Source organism: Dermacentor silvarum, chromosome 8 (assembly GCF_013339745.2).
Source record: "Dermacentor silvarum isolate Dsil-2018 chromosome 8, BIME_Dsil_1.4, whole genome shotgun sequence".
Classification (NCBI taxonomy): Eukaryota; Metazoa; Arthropoda; class Arachnida; order Ixodida; family Ixodidae; genus Dermacentor; species Dermacentor silvarum.
This window is the reverse complement of record NC_051161.1, coordinates 36,350,787-36,368,631: the sequence shown is the minus strand read 5'-3', so window position 1 is coordinate 36,368,631 and position 17,845 is coordinate 36,350,787. Positions and strand designations below refer to the sequence as shown.

The 17,845-nt window shown below is 47.8% G+C and overlaps 2 protein-coding genes across 3 annotated transcripts in view; one reads left to right on the top strand and one right to left on the bottom strand.

Moving 5' to 3' along the window:
- LOC119461016 (transcription initiation protein SPT3 homolog) overlaps positions 1-17,845 on the bottom strand; it is a 575,536-nt gene that overhangs the window by 121,989 nt on the left and 435,702 nt on the right. The window lies entirely within an intron of this gene.
- Positions 1-17,845, top strand: part of LOC119461014 (protein lozenge) — a 153,015-nt gene that overhangs the window by 1,424 nt on the left and 133,746 nt on the right. The window lies entirely within an intron of this gene.

Below are 17,845 nucleotides of genomic sequence, written 5' to 3'. Positions count from 1 at the left end.
TGGAATGACAACGCCACACACCGTTTTCTTGTCATGCTTGGTGGCAGGAACGCTCCTGCCAAAGTGAAGTCCTTGTTCACGGTCAGCAGAAGTCCTTGTTCACGGTTTAGGGTCTTTCGCAATATTGCAGTGACAATATGATGCAGTGAGAAACCTATCACTTTTCTCGCAAATGGTGTGGATGGAACTGAGATGCACTTTGTAGTTGTCAAGCAATGACGCAAAGTTCAGGGTCTTTCTGCAATGCTAGCATCAGTGGCGCACCGACGGGGGGGGATTCGGGGGTTGTAACCCCCCCCTGAGGCCGACTTAACCCCTCCTTTTGTTTAACCCCTTTTCTTTCCTTACGCATTTGAGTGCTGCAACTAAGATGTAAGATGCGCAATCGTCTGCACACTCGCAAAAAGCGCATTTTTTGACAATTTCCCGTGAATAAATCGACATTAGTGCTGTTTAGATGGTATTGGGAAACTGTCAACCCCCCCCTGGCAGAGATCCTGGGTGCGCTACTGGCTAGCATATAAGATTTGTGGATTTTCGAAAACTGGTCGCTATCGAAGCGAGTTCCTCCGGCGATTTGAGCTGTAAATAGAGTATCCAGCATAGGAGTATATAGAGCCAATCCCGCACGGGAAGTTATTGATGTTTGCGTACTCCCGCTTCTTGAACGGTTCGCTAAAGCGCGCTACTTTTCAACACGCACCATGAGGACCGCACATATTTTGTTGCGTCGTGGCCGAATTCGATTCTTTACCAAGCTGTCCACTATAGCGCTTTACCGTGACGTTTGGCGGCAGTTTTAGTTTCGCTCGAATTTCGGTATGAGGAAAACGTACTTTTATTGTTTTCATTAACTACATGTGCTGTTACGGGTGACATTAGTTCTAGCTGTGCTGTTACGGGTGACATTAGTTCTAGCTGTGCTGTTACGGGTGACATTAGTTCTAGCTGTTTATTTAATTAGACCACTTTACTGCATTGCTTTAGACGGAAGAGTGGAAACAGCAGGTACGCCTTAGATATGAATAATACGTGTACGGTATGCCCCTTCGTGTTTGACATTGCATTAGTGTTGTCGCCAATGTTTCTTAGCAGTGCGATTATGGAGTCGGACGGCAGTATAAACATCCAAAATAATATAGCAATGTACCACTATAGCGGCAAGATGTGACACCAGTACGAGGTATAGAAAATTTCAACAGGGAATGTCTTTGCTCATGGGTGCACAGTGAGTTCAGATGCAATTTTGAAATCCAGCTTTTATCAGTGATCTGAAGCTATTGTTTAATTGCTGTTACTGCTCTAATTATCTACCACATGTCTGATACTTAATCAGCAAATCATGTGAGCCATCGGCTCGCACTTCATAATTGAGTGTTGCCTGAATTCTTATTGAACGTTCTTTGACATATTTAGTTGCACTGGATGTTGCTATTTCCTCAGCAAGAACACCAGTTAACAGCTGTCTGCAGTTGAAATGTAGCATGCATTAGTGGAGAAGTAATTATTGACTGATTATCTGTTAGGCGGTGGTTTTAACAACCCATAACTGTGTATTATATCAAAAGACAGCACGTGCAGACTATATACGAAGTACGTGGTTCTGCTGCAACTCACGTCATGAACACCCACGAAGTATATATTTCGCAACTTTTTATCAATGCGTGTATCGTCGTGTTATGTATGGTAGCATGGGACGATGACACTAGCGTCTGGTTTTCCATTGATGTTTTTCAATTACTCCTGCCAGAAATACAACTGTCCTTATGTGATTGGAGATATTCCTCAACATTTTTTGGAGAACTTGCAGCATTGATGGCGTGCTGTATATAATGGCAGGAACAGGTAGACAGGGAGCAATATCGATAAGCAACAAGCAGGCATTAGTACCGAGAGGGATTAGTAGTCTTTACAAGACACTCTGACACAAAATATTCGATACCAGTGATACGTGCCACCGCAGTTGGCTGCAGGCTTGTTCATATGGGTCTACAGTATACGTCTTCGCCTACACGCAGGCTGTAACCGGTGACGCTTTATTATAATTTGATACGCAGTGCGCACTATTGAAAATGAATCTCGTTAGGAATGACATGTCCGATAACATTGCACATTCAATATAAAAGTCCGGTTCCTCTAGGGGAAATGGTTTGGCTGCAACAGGCATGAGTGTCGATTATGTCACTTCAACTCATGCTGCAAATGCTCGTATTTGAGCAGTGAAAACCACTGTGTTGGGCATGTTTGATCACAAGACCTTTAGTGACAAAGTGAGAAACTTCTGCATGCTTGAAACGCTGGGTGGCTGAACGATGTAGAAGCTTCAAAACAACGACCGCACGCTTCGATCAAGTTTGATTCAAAATGCCTCTTCACGTTTACATTCGTTTTTACCTATATACTTACACTGACATGATGAATGATGTTTTCTGATGCAGTACTTCAGTGTGTCCTATTTAAAGCTAAAGTTTTACTTGAAAGGTAGTTAAGGCGGGTATCCGTATACTAAGAGAGCAGTATATAGGGTCCTTCTTATACGCATGCAAGTACAACACGCACAAACGTGTGCTGATGAATGAGCCTGCTGGCGCGCGTGCAGCAGTGCAAGACGTAATAACCACCTTCTCCTGTGATACATATTTTTCTTTCTTTCTGAATTCATGCTGATACACAGTATAAACAGTATCGACGGTAGACGATTACAATGGGCTTGAGCGTAGCTGCCGTACTTCGTTCTATAAACTTTTGTCGCACGCGTCAGTGAACATTGCAGAAAACGGTGATATGCCTTATCCTGTACGAACGCCTACTTTCGACACTCAAATGTAACGTTTCCCCACCTGTGCCGGACCTGCTTGCGTTGTACCTTATGCAGGGTCTTTCGGAAAAGTGTGACCAGAGGTATACATTGACGTTGTACGTTATACAATGCGCTCAAACCGCGTAACATCTATAGCGTGTGCGTGTTCTACTCACTCACTTGCTCCGAAGTTACGCTGCGTAAATGCTTCCAAGTGGTCGTAGTGTTCACATTCTTTCCTGCAACCGGAGAAACTAGCGTAGAGTATACGTCTTCCTTCAGCACAACCACGCAGCCGCGTGTTCCGAGCGTCGTCGTCAGACCACTGCTAGCTGCGGTGCGCGCGCGTGAACGCACGCACGCAGCGACGGAAGCCGTTAAATCTGCCGCAGCCTTCGACGACGTGGCTTACCATTAGCGAGCCTTTCCCCCATCTCCGCGTTACCGCCAGAGAGGCGCGCCATCCTGCGCGGGGGCTCATCTAACCAAGGGAAAGCCTGTGTGGATTTCGGGAAGTGAGCTGAAGGGAGTTGGGAAAGATGGAACGACGCAGGATCCGACGACGACAGCGGTGACGACGTATACGCTCTCAACGTCGCGCGTGTGTTTGTGTCGGCCGCTGATCAATAATTGGGGGACCGCGTTAAAACCGCGGTTTAATTAGAACGCGCCAGGGCGGGCGGTCCGGATAGTGTACGCCGCTCTGTGTTTGTGTGCGCGGTGCTTAGCTGCAAGGCCACAGCTGCATAAACCCCGAGGACCATTTCGCGCGCGCTCCCCGTCACCCGAGGGATAGAGAGAAAGTCGTCTTACGCCTCCACGGCGGAATCGGTCGAGGCTGTGACTTTGTGTATGTACGCGGACGCGGAACGAATGGAGGATGCAGAAATATACCGCGCGTTCTATCCATGATTCTGTCACCGCCCTTTCTTTCCGCCTCCTCATACCCTTCTCGTTCCGAATACGGTATAGTTTCTCCGCGGTACCGAATTGAAAGACAGCTTGCCGGCTGTGGAATTGGCTCGATTAGCGAACGTCGCTGTACTGTGTGAGTCGCTGAGTCGCAAAGCCGGCTTTCGGCTTCCTCGTGTGTGTGCGTGTACGTGCGGTTCACTGTTTACGGGTGCAGCGCATTCGTCCTCGGCATTCGTTGCACGGGGTTGCATATATATAGGCAACGCTTTCTGCGCGAAATGCTTTGCTTCCCTGTTGTAGGTGTGGGTTGGCACGAACACTGTTACGCTACAGCTACGCGTTGTTGAAAATATCGTGCTCGTATGTACCGCTAACATGCTGAATTCTCTGTGTACTTCAGCAAAGCTTATTGTTGGGGTTAATTTACTTGTTAGGAATGTTCACGAGCGTATTCATGCAGGCTGGCTTGTTTGCGTTCAAGACATGCGACATGACGCTCGTGTCAGAGCCCCGTTAAGAGGCAGAGTGCGAAAAGAAAATGAAGGTCCCAGTAGTGCCTTAACACAAGGCAGAAATTACCTGACAAGGCCCTACGAGATTTTGTTTTTGTTTGCTATTGTTCTGGTTAACCTCCCTGCCTTTCCCCTTTCCTCTGTCTCTCTCTCTCATGGAGTGTGATTTATAAATTCCTTATGAACAGTAGTTTATAGGCATTTTTAATTTTCTCTATGCTCTCATGGCCTATTCATCCTCGTCTTATTCTTGGAGCCGTAACATTTTTCTTTCTTTCCCCATTTCATCCATAATTCACGGACGTGATCTCTTGTTGCTCCGCTATCTTGTTATAGACTTTAGACAGTGTTATGCCTATTCCCCCCCCCCCCTTTTTTTTTTTTTGTCGTCGTTCCTATCTAAGATTTTGCGATAGCCGGCCCTCTCGGGGCCGAACTTCCAATGTTCCATATCTAATAACGAAGTGGAAGCTTGCAATATAAGAGAGCGGGCATGCTTTCTGAACATGGCCAGAGCATGCTTTTTATAAATGACGTGTGTGTTTGCGCGAGACGCTTCGCCCTCGCCTTCGCCCGCGCCAGGAAGCAGCGACAGGTGTTATACGTATGGCCGACTGACCACCCCCGCGCTAGACGGAGGAGCAGGGGGCAGCCGCTTCCTCCCAAAATTCAATTTTCCCTGCTTTTCATTATTTCTCGCTTCCGTCTTTTCTTTTTCTTCTTTTCTTTTATTATTCTCTCTGTCTCTCCGGCCTCGGTAAAACGGTCACGGTCGCGCAAGCCATAATGGTCTGTTACTTCCGCGCGAGCTTCTCGGCTCGCGTTTGCCGTTTTTCGTCGTAGAATGTCACGTGCCAATGCACGCTTTGTTTCCAGACCGCGCCGAGTTGGTTAAACGATATTCGCGCCGCTCTTCGTGATCCCCTTCTGTTTTTCTTTTTTTTTTCATTTATTGACGACGTAAAAAAAAAAAAAAAAAAGAGGGAGAGACTCTTATTGGAAGGGCATGGGTATCATGTTCTGAAGAGTCACGTAATGAATGAAAATTTTTCAAAGGCGATCAATAGTGTACCCAACTTAGTCTGCCGGTTTTCCGAATGCCAATGAACTCAAGTCGTCAATGACACTGCCATTAGAAAAAGCGCGGAGAGCTTCGACTAAACCAAACTGCGAAAATAGAGAGAAAGAGAGTGAAAGAGAGGAAACACTGGTGTTCGTAAAGTTCAAGTGCTTGCTCTACGTCAACGCGCGCAAAATAAAATTATGTTACAGGCACAACGAGTGGTCCTTGCACGGCATTGTTCCTTGAGAAAACTGCGTTCGTGTTAGTGATTACAGAGTGACACATGTTACTACCCGTGACATTGCGTTCCATTCCTAAGCATAATTCCACCGCCTATAGATATACCTGCATACGAAAAGCACGGTGGGTTCGGTATTAGGAATAGCATTTGCAGTACATTGCGGCATCACAACATTGGCGTGTGAGGACGCTGGACGCGCTTCAGCCCTATCGCGTATACCGAACCAGTGCGGCCATAGAGGTTTTTACCGTGAAATGCTGCGGCTCTGGTTGAGCGGTTTCGTATTCTACGTGCACATATGCCCTGTGGAGGAATTCGTAAAGCACCTGCGTGCATGCAGCATTGTCAATACATCAATCGCAGTGTGATAATACAACTTATGCAAAGCTATATAGGCAAACTTGACGTCGAATTGGTTATTTCGTCCCTCTAGTTACTTTACGCGAGTTTAACAATAGGTATTTGGCTACTCCCGTCTCATTGTAAGATGTTTAGATAATCAACAGCAGCTGCTCGAACAATCCGACTAACAACCATATTACTTGTCCATTTATTCAAATGACTGCCACCCGAGTCCTGAGACACCGCAGGTCACTAATATCATGTAAATTGTTGTGTTAAAGAAGCACAAGCATTAGCGTTGTTCCATTTGTTTTTCATTTATATATACTCTAATTTCTTATATCCTTGCTACCCGATTTCCGGACGATTTTCTATATACATGTAGATGGTCTACTGTCATCTATTGCATACCAATGGAGGTAATCTAAGCTGGGCTGTGCAAAGCAAAGTTAGCCGTCCTCAACAACAACAACAATAAGCAAAATGTTTCTCATTTGAGTCTATAGTTGACTCACAGTTTTTCAGAATTGAGCACACAACTTCGACAAAAACAGAGAAGCAAGACAACACAACTGATTGTGTGATGTTGTTGCGTATTATGTCGGTGTAGAAGTTGTCTGCGCAGTGGACTTCGGATAAGCGAAACTCGCTTAAACTGAAATTCCGGATAAACCGAACGATGGTATTGAGTTTGGCTGGCCACCCTTAGGCGTAACGCTAACAAATTCCGGTTAAACAGAACTTTGATCGAAACTACCCCTTACATCATCGGTGTATGGAAAGTGAAAAGTCTGATGAACATGTCACATGGTGAGGCTATATGTAGTGAACAAAATCTAATTCATCGGGTAGTTGCAGGAAAGATAATGCAAATTAATGATGTCGAAGTCGCAATGATCTTTCTATCATGAGGAATTCGCTAGGCAAGTAATGATCCTTGAGGAGGAAGAGAGCAACGGTGTCGGTAAAGCCCGTTTCACATGGTGCGATTTTGCAGTGCGTTTTTCGCAACTGCGATTTCCGCAGATGCGGAATTCGCAATCCCGTTTCACATGGATCTATGGCAGCTGCATTTTTCGCATACTCGTTAAGCATTCTGACTGGCGATGACGTATGAGCGAACCGCCTCCTATTGGTCGTCTGTTTCCACCGCTACAGTGGCTACCACCGCATCTGCGTTTTTCGCAGAGTAGTTCAGCACGCCGAACATCGAAAAAACGCACGCACGAAGGGTCCGGCGACCTATTTTCCGCAGCTGCGAATTCGCACGTGCGAATTCGCAAACAAAATCGCATCATGTCAAACGGGCTTAAGACGTTGCCTTGTAGCTGTCACTACTGCTTCGTTCTCGGAGCCAGGAATAAGAGACCCCAGGGACATAATGCCCTAGTTACCTGCTCTAAAGAGACAGTCAAAATATTATCGGTGGAGTTCATGGCGAAGGCCGTAATTCTATTAACGAAGGCAGATAATGTTTCGGTGCGCGTAAGTGTTTTAGACACAACGGCAAGAGATGCAGTTGAAAGTCTTTAGGCGCTGTTTTGAACGTCAGGACTACGCAGAATTATTGGGAATTCGTCCGCGCATATGTGCATAACTTCCCACAACAGAAGCTACAATATTAGAAGCAGAGCCTTTTTTTTTCTCCTGAATAATATTAAAACACTTGGACATTTTGCGAATAAAATGATTGTTGGTAATGTTTTTGTCCTTCGCTTAAATGAAACTTCGGACAGACGGAACACTTTATTTTGTCCCTTAATTCGAGTTCCGTATAAGCGGAGTATACGCATAATAACTGTAGAAAAAAAAATAGATAACCAAGGCCGCACATGGGAAACGCTGAATGAACGTTTACACAGCACGAAAGTGCGCTGAGATTGAGGCACTTTCTTGCGCGCGGCTCATCTCAGCCACTGGCACGTGACGTCACTCCCACCCCGCAGAGAAGCCAGCTGCACGCACGCGGAGGGGCGCGCATCGCTTAGGGACGAGGCAACACACGATTTAGCGATGGAGTGACTTCGAGATTTCGCATCATTCGTCTCCGCTTGAAAGGGAGGCAGCAAAAGAAGAAGAGAAAGGGAGAGGGCGCTACAAGCGTTTGTTGGCACAGAGAACGCTTACCGTGGAGAAGAAACGAAGATATACTAGAAAAAATATAGAGAGAGGAGGAAGCAAGAAAGACACACGCACGCCGCGTGTTGCATCTCAGATGCAAGCGGCGTGAGCCATCTGGCTTGCTGTAACCATCGCCTGCTGAAGAACGGGCAGAGGAGGGTGCATACATTTGCGTCGCGATTCCGACGCCCTCTAGCGTGTGTGTAAGGGCAACGCGGAGAGGGCTTGGCTTGGCTGTACAGCGTGTGGCGTTATTGTGTGGCTGGGTATATTCTATATACACGCAGAAGGTGCCGTAGTACGCGCTCTTTCTATCAGCTGGGAGCTGGTGGGGGAAAGGATACGCTGATTTATTATTCTTAGCTTCGTGTGTGGGTCTCTGTTAGCCTTGTTGATGGCGACTGTAAGGATGGGGGAACAGTAATTGCCTGTATCTCAGCTGAAGCCCGCCCTGTGTAGTTGTGTAAGGAGGCTGTCTTTTCTCAGCGTCGCCGTGTCGCACAAGCCTGGTCGCGGTCGCGGTTACACGACTGGTTTTGCTTCTGGCGACATACTATCGCGTCTTCACGCCGAAGCAGCGGAAAAGAAAGCCAGGAAGGAGCGGGAGTGTACATCTGTTGTTAGTACTAAAAGTTTACGAGACACGCGTTCTACGATAAAAAAGAAGTAAAAAATGCTGAAATCTCCCTCAGTTTATATTTTAAGCTAGTAGATTGAACACTTTGTTGGTCAAACATGCCATAGTGTATAGAGCGAAAATTTGAATTCAAAGCTGTTCATGCCCGGTGCGTGGCGTGTGGCGAAATGCTCCTCTTCATCGCAGTTCTTGCGGCCCGTAAGCTATCGACACTGATTGTACAGTCGCTATAGAAAATTTAGAGGTCGCACGGTTGTCGGTAGTGCACGTAGACAGTCTCCCGTACACCTCACATACGCGTACGTTGGCGCTTCTCTCGCCGGCATTCGTCGTTCCGGGGTGCTTTCTGCCAAAGAAGGCAGGCGACGACAACACCAAAATGGTGTCAGGATAACAAGAGATCAAGCATGCGACCACGTATGAGCCTGTATCGCGTACTACGTTTGCGTCCGTGCGACGTCTGCTCACTGTAGAGCTAAGTTTCGATCGCTAGTGCACGTCTCGTGCAGTTCCGTTACAGTATTTGAGATAGATGCAGGCAAAACGCAATATGCGGCCTCTCTCCGCTTTCTCTTTATCCCAGCACTTTGAATGATTTCTCCGACAGAAAACTTCCTAAAGCTTGCCGCAAATCACTTGCGTTTCATTTAGACGACGTTCACGCCAGTGGAGGTAGTAGCAGTTTTGTTAGTCATCGGCACAAACGCAATATGCAGAGGGGGCGGTCATCTGTAATTCTGCTTGTACACTGAAACTAAGGGCACGGCCATTACACGTCCGTGACGTCAGGCTTTGAACCTTGTCTACGCGGACTTCTCGGCATTCTCTCGCCGTGTGGGGCAATATCGATCACTAAAGACAAAAGTTTGATACCAATGACGTATACCAGCGTTTGATACCAGCGCACCGTCCATTTGTTTCTTTTCTCTGTCTGCGTTCCTCGTGCTGTTTTATAATTGCGTTACTGATGACGGAGCTGTCAAGCAGGAACAAATGTGTATATCCCCAAAATAACGGCTCGAAACAAGTGAACAGAAGAAGCAAGAAGCAGAAGTAATACCACGGTATCGCTGAGAAATAACGTCTGCTCTGGCGCACGTTCCGTGCGTTCTCCTTGCTTTTATTATTAATCTTTTTTCACGCTAATGTAATGGCACCATCGCGGTGAACCTAGCGCACATATAGGTATCTAGGCCATTCCGACTGATAACTGCCCTGCGCATAAAATGCTCCTCGAAGGCAAATCAGCGGGTGAAGCAATAAAACATTTATCAACGGGTCCTTGACAGTGTTACACTGGTAGGTCGACGTGAAGTAGAAAGAAAAGAGAGAGAGAGAAAAAAAAAAACACTGGTGCGAACAGACGTATATGAAACCAAGATAAGCCGAAGATTGGAGAAATCAAGACAAAAACCTGAGCGAGCGAGAAGGGCAAAGCGACGAATGATCGGCCAAAGAAGAGAAAATGGGTTTGTGCCAATGGGCTTCGTAGAGTGTTAGAAATAAAAAAAAGAATAGAAAGGAAAGAAAGGCGAGCTGGAGGGTAGTGGGTTCCGTTCTCGGCTGAAGCTGCCGTAGAAATTGAGCCTGCAGGCAGGGGAGGGGGGGGGGGGGAGAGAGAGAGAAACAATTACGGAGTCAATGTGTCTCGCACTGGCAGAGCGCGTGAGAAATACTTAATGCGAATTGATTGCCGCTGCTGCCGCCGTTTCACACTCTGCGGGCGAATATAACGGCGCGAGGTGTGAAAGGCCGCGCCGGTTTTGCATGTGGATACCTTTTTTTTTTCTCTTATTTATATCTCTCTTCGTGTTTTTCCCGAAGCGAATAGCCACTTCGCGTATAGAGAGCGCACTTGGCGTGTACGACCAATTGGCCTCCTCGCGGGTTTTCTTTTTCACACGGCCCGCCATTTGAACGTTTGACGCGCGAGATCTTTGGACAATTCCGTTAATTCTGCGGTCGTGATTTCTTACAAAAGCCGTTATGTAAATTTTCATGTGTTTCCTTTGAGAGAGAGAGAGAGAGAGGAAAGGCAGAGAGGTTAACCAGACGCGAGTTCATAGTTTGCTACCCTGCAGGTTCTATTGTCTCAATAGACCTTTATTTGAGGTGTAGTGGGGTCTCACGCATACTTTTTGCAAGGGGATATCCCGAGCGCGCTGCGCTGTCACATACATCGCTTCTTCTACTTATCTACTACTGACAGATGAATGATAAGTCCTAATTATCTGTCAAAATTTTCAAACAATTATATTGTAATGTTTAGCGTCCCTAAGCGGCACAGCAGGCTATGCGGGACAGTGCAATGCTGGGCTCTGAATTAATTTTGACCAACCAGCGTTCTTTCATGTGCTTACAAAACACAATGCGCTGGCGACATCGCCTTCGTTCATTACACGAACACAGTCACATCCGTCAGGAGTCGAACTGCTCTGTAGCACAATGCCATAAACACCTATAGCCAATTAACGTCTGTTAAGGTTGGTCTCATCGACCGGCTGATCCCGGCGATAAAGTAGGTTGAACTTGGCTTGAGCCAATGCAGAAGAACAAGTCGAAATGAAAATAACCTAAGTGCAATATAATGCTGAATTTGTTCTTCACCTGTTCTTGACCACCGAACTGAACGTGGTCGACAAGGTTGGAGGTGAGATGGGACACGGAGTTCTGTAATTACCGATGCTATACCACAGGGAAAAAGACGTAAAAAATATCGTTAACTTTGGGAAACCTGTAGGAAAAAATAAAATTTGATGCGCACTTGCCATTGTTGATTGGGGTAACCAAGAAAATCAACGCTGAAAGTACAGAAAGAAAAAGAAAGCACATACACGCAGACAAAAGAAAGGTACCACGACAGGAATGTATCCTATATAGCGATGGATACTTGAAGTCACATAATAAAAGGAACCCTATAACTTGTGTCGTTCGAGCTTTGCGAGCACCAGACGGTTCTTCTGTTCGAGAGTTTTCTCGACGCTCTGGCGGGAGAGAAAGGCAAAGACGAGCAACAGTTTCTATAAAGATTTGCCCAGCGCGCACCTGTATTCACCGGAGATCTCTCCAATACTCTAGACGGATAGCTCGATCTGCACGAAGGCTATTGTTTAGGTTTAGAGGAGTCCTGGGTTAAAAAACAACAACAAAAAAACCTTACAAGAAACAAACACAAGTTAGTGTCTATAGGGGCTGTTAGACGTGGCTTATAAGAGTGTATAGACGGGTCACGTATTAACAACTGAAAACTCACTCTTTCTCTTCAGATTTTACAGCGTGTACAACCGCTTCTTCCCGTCTGTGTCTCACTCGAGAATATAAAACCTGAAGTGAGAAGAAAGAACGAAAGAGAAAAAAAAACAGAAAGAAGAGAGAGGCTTTTGCAAAAATACATGCTCTAGATTCGACGTTTTAGTTATTCGCTTCACTCATTCCGTCTCTGCTTTTCGTTTCTCTGTCTATACCCGCGGCAGCCGGCACTCCTTCCAGCGCGATCTCTTTGGACCGCTCTTGTCATTTCGTTGCACTTAACGCACTTTGCGAGTGAAAAAAAAAAAAAAAAAAACCGCGCCGTGTGTTTTCGGTGGGAGACGAACAAAGAGAACGTCGTTCGGTGGCGGCGCTCGGGCGCTCATCCGCTCGGTGCGCCAACCTCCCGGAGGAATTAGGCGCAAATCCAGCACTTGGAAATCCCCCTGACAAGATTACCCCGCTTTTAAGAGAGAAACGAAGGCGGGCAGGTTTTTGCTAGGGCAAGCCGCGCGCCCCTGTGGAGTGCCGCAGAATCGCGGTGCGCATATACGCGGCGATGTATAGCGGCGAGACACACTGGGCTGTTCGCACACACTGGGCTGTTCGCAGCTGCTGCTGCTGCTGCTGCGGGCCGAACGCGAATTGTTGAAGAGGTGGAAGAAAGGAGGTCGGGGGGATAAAGCGGGGCTCACTTTAACTGCGCGCGCGCGCAGAGAGATGTTCTTCGATCAGCACGGGTCATACGGCGGACGCCTTATAATCACGAATATTCTTTGCCGTCCTGTTTCGTATGTGCGCGCTGTCTGCATGGTATACATGAAGTACGTGTGGGCGTGCGTGCGAGTGTGTATGTGTCTATTCGGAGTGTTTTTATGTATGTGTGTGGGTGTTGTGCGTGTACGCATGTGTGATTTCCATGTGTGAATGCATGTGCGTGTATGTATGTAGCGAGTGTGCGTATGTGCGTGCGTTTGTGTTACAAGAAAAAAACATATAACGCGCGCACACACAAGTACTCACATCTAGCACTGGAAAAGCCAAGAGGATATTAACCATTCAGCAAGCAGCCATTTTCTGGCCCGCGGCAACATACAGATTGCATGGTGCGAGCATGTTCCGCATTTTGTTTTTTTTTTTACGCCATATGCGGTGCATTCTTGAATGTCTTTGGGCTGATGCTTCTGTTAGCACCGGGCTTTAATATCGCTGGCTTTCTTCGTTTTTCATTTCTCTATTCATTGCGCACGCTTCCGCGTGTTGTCACATCGATCAACAATTATTCGTGGCATCGCCCAAGTTCCACACGATATACTCGTCGAGAACATTCAGATAAAGCAAAGAAATTACGAGCAATACGTAAAAGAAAAGAGAAAGATTCTGGAAGCAAAACTGAAACGGAACAAAATATTTCTAACGCACCAAGCAGAAACATATGGCTTGCCCGCCCACAACGTTTCCTATACAGAAGAAACGCGCGAAGCCAAAAGGCTGCCGGCTCAAATGCGTTGCGTCACAATCGGTGGTCGCTCGCGTAACGAAACGCTATACAATATGGCTTTTGTGAAAGCCGCCTCTGAAGGCACAAATACAAGCATTAAGTACACAACTGCGCGTGTTTTTGAAATATACAGGCTCCCGTTTGTGGCGCCCCCTCGCGAGTGTATACAACGCTACACGTAGTGAGCCAATGCAGAATGCCGCACACACTTAACACGCGTCCGTGAGAAACGAGGAAAAACAGGAGAAAATGAAGCTACCCGGGCGCGGGCGGTGTTGGTGGGATCCGACGGGAAAACAAAGCGCTTCGTTCGGCTGGGTGGATTTTTTTCTTCTTCGCGTTGCGAGAAACAAAAACCTCGTTTGTTCTCGAAACTTCGTTTCCTGGCCGCGCGAGCGCGCGCCTTCGGTTCGTCCCGCGCTGCGCCGACGCGTCACTTTGCGTTGAAGACGCGGCAGCGGTGGTGTGGTGCTGCGCTGTATATGTATACGTTTACATTGTTCGTCACTATCGCGCCCTCCGCCCTGCTTCTCTTCCCTCGCTCACACGATTTCTGCTACTGCTGTTGCTGCGTTTGTACTTGTGCGTACGTCCTCGGCATTTTTGGTCGGTTTCACGCAAGTTGTTGTGTACGCCGCGAACGCGTTACCCGTGAGCTTCTGCAGTGGCTCGGTCTTGCCCTTCCCTCTTCTTTCGCCCTCTCCCTCTCTCTTCAAACCACCGCCTGCTTTGCCTGCTTCAAAAAGTTCCGCGTTGCCATAGCTACCGCTTCTGTTGTTGTTAGCGTTGCTGCTGCTGCTGCTACTACAGCGCCTTTCGCTCCCTCTTCCCCGCTTTGGCTGAGACTACACACGCTTGCGACTCGGCTTGGCTTTGGCTCGGAAGTTGACGTAAACAAAGCCCAACAGGCAACTCAATTTCCGAACGGACGCGTGCGCGCGCGCGCGCAGGAAACCCCTGTTTTTTATTTTGTTGTTGCTGATTGTGTACACTCCATGACACGCACCTATTGGTTCGTGTAGTTTCGAATTTCTCGTTTTCCTTCGTCTACTGGGTTGATGAAGCGCCACTGGCGTGTTCGCGGCCGGTAGCGAATTTGCGTCAACGTCAGCGAGGAAGGCAAAAAAGAAAGACAAAAAACAAAGAAGGAACAGTGGGAGTATGCGGAGGAAGTTACACAATGTTGTTGGTCGGGTATAGGCAGCCTACAGAGAAGTGGGAATTGCGGACGGGCGTTTAGCTGTTTTGTTTCAACATGGACGAATTACAGCGAACAATTGGAATAAAGTGGCAGCTTTGCCCCGATGGCGTTGACAAGTGTCAGCCTGTCACAGCACAAAGAGAATCCCGTATAAAAGTGAGAGCTAGGGGCCCGTGGCAACGAGCGACACTTCGTGGTGTTTGATATAAAAACACAGCACAACGTCACAAAGGGTCAGACAGGTTGCCCACGCTTAGTTAGCCCCGAATAATCTGTCACGCGGAGCGAAACTGTCGATGCTCTCAGGAAAACAATATCTTTCTTTCTCTCTTTTTTGAGATATGCGCGCGGCAGCTCTGTTTTCCCTATACGTTCTGTGGTCTCTTACTATCCCTCTCAAAAGTGAGGAGCCCATGCAGGGTATGTCCGAAAAGTAATGTCAGTGAGTCGAATAAAAAATATTTATTGATCAGATCAGTACAACACATTAAAAGCTTTCAAAATAGGCTCCTCCTGCGTCGATACATCGCTTCCAGCGAGATTTCCAGGCATCGAAGGTGTCACGGTAGGCCTACTCCGGAATGTCCTTTAGCCTTGGTGCAAGCATCTTTTACTTTGTAAACTGTGCCGAAATGATGTCCTTTCATGGGAGTTTTCAAGCGCCACTGGTAGCCTTGACGTCCTGACAAACAATTATCACCTGAGGCCGTCTTTCTCATAGAAAATAGTTCCACTGTGGACTTGCCGAGTTTCACACAAATCTTGAATGCAATCCTTTGTTCCAACGAGCGCTGCATTGCGGCTTGCACGAGAAATGAAAACGAGTTTCACGGAAAAGCCTGTCCTTACTCTCCAGATGGTAGCAGACGATAAAGCGACCGTGGTTGCGCGTAAGCTAACTTCGCCCTCCACCAATCCGAACTGGTCCTAGCGTGCTGCGACGTATAGTCGCTTCACAATATAATCACTGACATTACTTTTCGGACAAACCATGTATAACGCTAACGTTTACAAAGTCGCACGTCTTTCGGTTCCTTAATTATATTTTCCAGTCCTCTCATCAAAGAAAGCACGTCACCCCAACACGAATCTGCCGCACCCACGTGTGCCGCTGCAAATACACTGTGATGGCTGAGGCCGGGAGTGGTTTAATTAAATTAATCAGTATGGCAGCGGTGGCCCCAGCTGCTTGCCATGCCAGGGCGCAGGACAGAGTGCGCGCGTGAGCCTCTTTCCATTAAACTGCGATCTCCATTTTATGTCCTTAAAATATACCAGGTGTTTCAGCAAAAACCTTAAATAATTCTGCAAAAAGAAATAAGCGGATTGTGTTTTTTTCTTCCGATGCATCGATTACGCTGGTGGGTGTGGGAATTTGATAGATAAACGCAGCGCAAATGTTTAGTGAACTAAAATTCATAAGTTAATCTTTAGACTAGCTACTTTAGCAAACTTGCTGAACTTGCGGAATTGAAGAGTCAGTGCTCAAGACATACTCACTTATCAGCTATATACCGAGATTATAGCACCAGTTCGGAAATACAAGTCTGAGAAATGTCGCGCATTCGTGTCCACGTTCCTCTTGTTATTTTTTTCCAGAAAGCATTCTTCGCGCATGGCGAGGCCAAGATATTTCAAACACAAATATGTTTTCCAGCTATTCTTGAAGACAAATATCGCGAAACCATTTTTTTCTTTATGACACGATCTTAGGAGCCGTGTGGAGGCTTTCGGGTGGCACCGGCTTCTTCTCATCGCACGGTGAGCAAAAAAAAAAAAAATAATAATAATAAAAATAAATAAATAAAATAAAATAAAAGCTCAACGAGCGTCAAAAACACTGAGCACAGTACAAAAGTACTAGCACACGCAAGGTTCTGCACACGGTTTCTGGAATGAAAGTGGTACGCATAATCAAGATACTGAGTTACACGTTCGTAACATGTCGGTGGCTTGCTCGTGCGCTGCTCGCGCATCGCAGAATTAAGTGTGAGAAGAGATGAACTCATGTTGCCGGACGACTTCCGTTACCAGGCGAGGGGGGGGGGGGGGGGAAGGAAAAAAGAAAACGCGGATAAACAAAAAACCGTGCGACGACTGCTTTTTTTTCCCCCTCCGGGTCGCTGTCGTCTTGCGCGCGCTCCGCGCACGATGTGAAACGAGTTCCTCGTCCAGCCTCTCGCGCGCGCGATACCCTCAGAAAACGAGCGCCCGTCGCATACGCCTTCCCGTACTCGTTCTTATTCTTTCTTTCTTCCATTCCTTACGCGTGGCGGCTTGCAACATTGTGCCGGACGGGCAGGCCTTGCCGGGCGCTGCGGCGCTTGTAACAAGAGCAGCCGTGGCAGTAGCGAGGTCCTCGCCTGAAGAGAGACGTCAGGCGCGCGCGCTGCAGCTCGTTCTTCCGCTCGCTCCGCACCGGGCCGCAGTTCCGCGCGCTGCTCCTTCCGGCACAGAAGGAAGAGGAAGACGAAGAAGAAGAAAGAGACGACGACGACGACGAGAGCTCCAGAAAAGCGTGCCGCTCGAGCGCGCCGTCAGCCACCACCGCGGTGGGCCGCCCTGTCGCAATGTGGTAGCCCCAAACCATTAGGAGGAGTACGACCCGCAGGAGTCCTTCCTTCCTCCTCCTCCACTGCTTCTTTTCCTTCCCCAACTCCCTCGGTACACCCTCCGAACCCACTCACTTCCTCGGCTTCTGCGCTAAGGGTTCCTTCCTCCGTTCCTTATCGTCGTCTCCGTCTTTCTCTCTCTTTCCTTTATTCCTTATCGTCATCTTGGTCTCTCCCTCTCTCTCTCTCTCTCTCTCTGCGTTCCTTTCTTCTTTCTTCTCTGTCCAAGCCTTTTCTTTCCCTTCGCCACTCCCGCCGACGTCGTACTCCCTCCTCTTTTGCTCCTGAGTGGCCTCTCTCTCCCAACGCTTCCCCGTATCCACCTTTCCTCTGAGCATCACACTCGTTCTTTCTTTCCTCGTTCCGTTGCCCCGCTTGCTCTTTATTTTTTAATTTTTTTACTTCTTGCTTTTCCTTGCTGTTCTGGCGGCGGCACTAGTGCTTTCCGGCGGCAGTGAGACAGGCCGGCGCGGCCTCGATGGGTTTCGGACCGCGGTCGAAGCACCAGCAGCAGCAGTGCGCGCGCGAGCGCCCCGGCCAAGAAGCGAGGGTTCCGGTGGCAGCGCCGGTTCATTAAAGGCAGGACCGCGCCGTGCTCCTGCTGCTGCCGGTGCCGCCGCTGTCTCCTTTCCCTGCGGCTCTCCATATAGC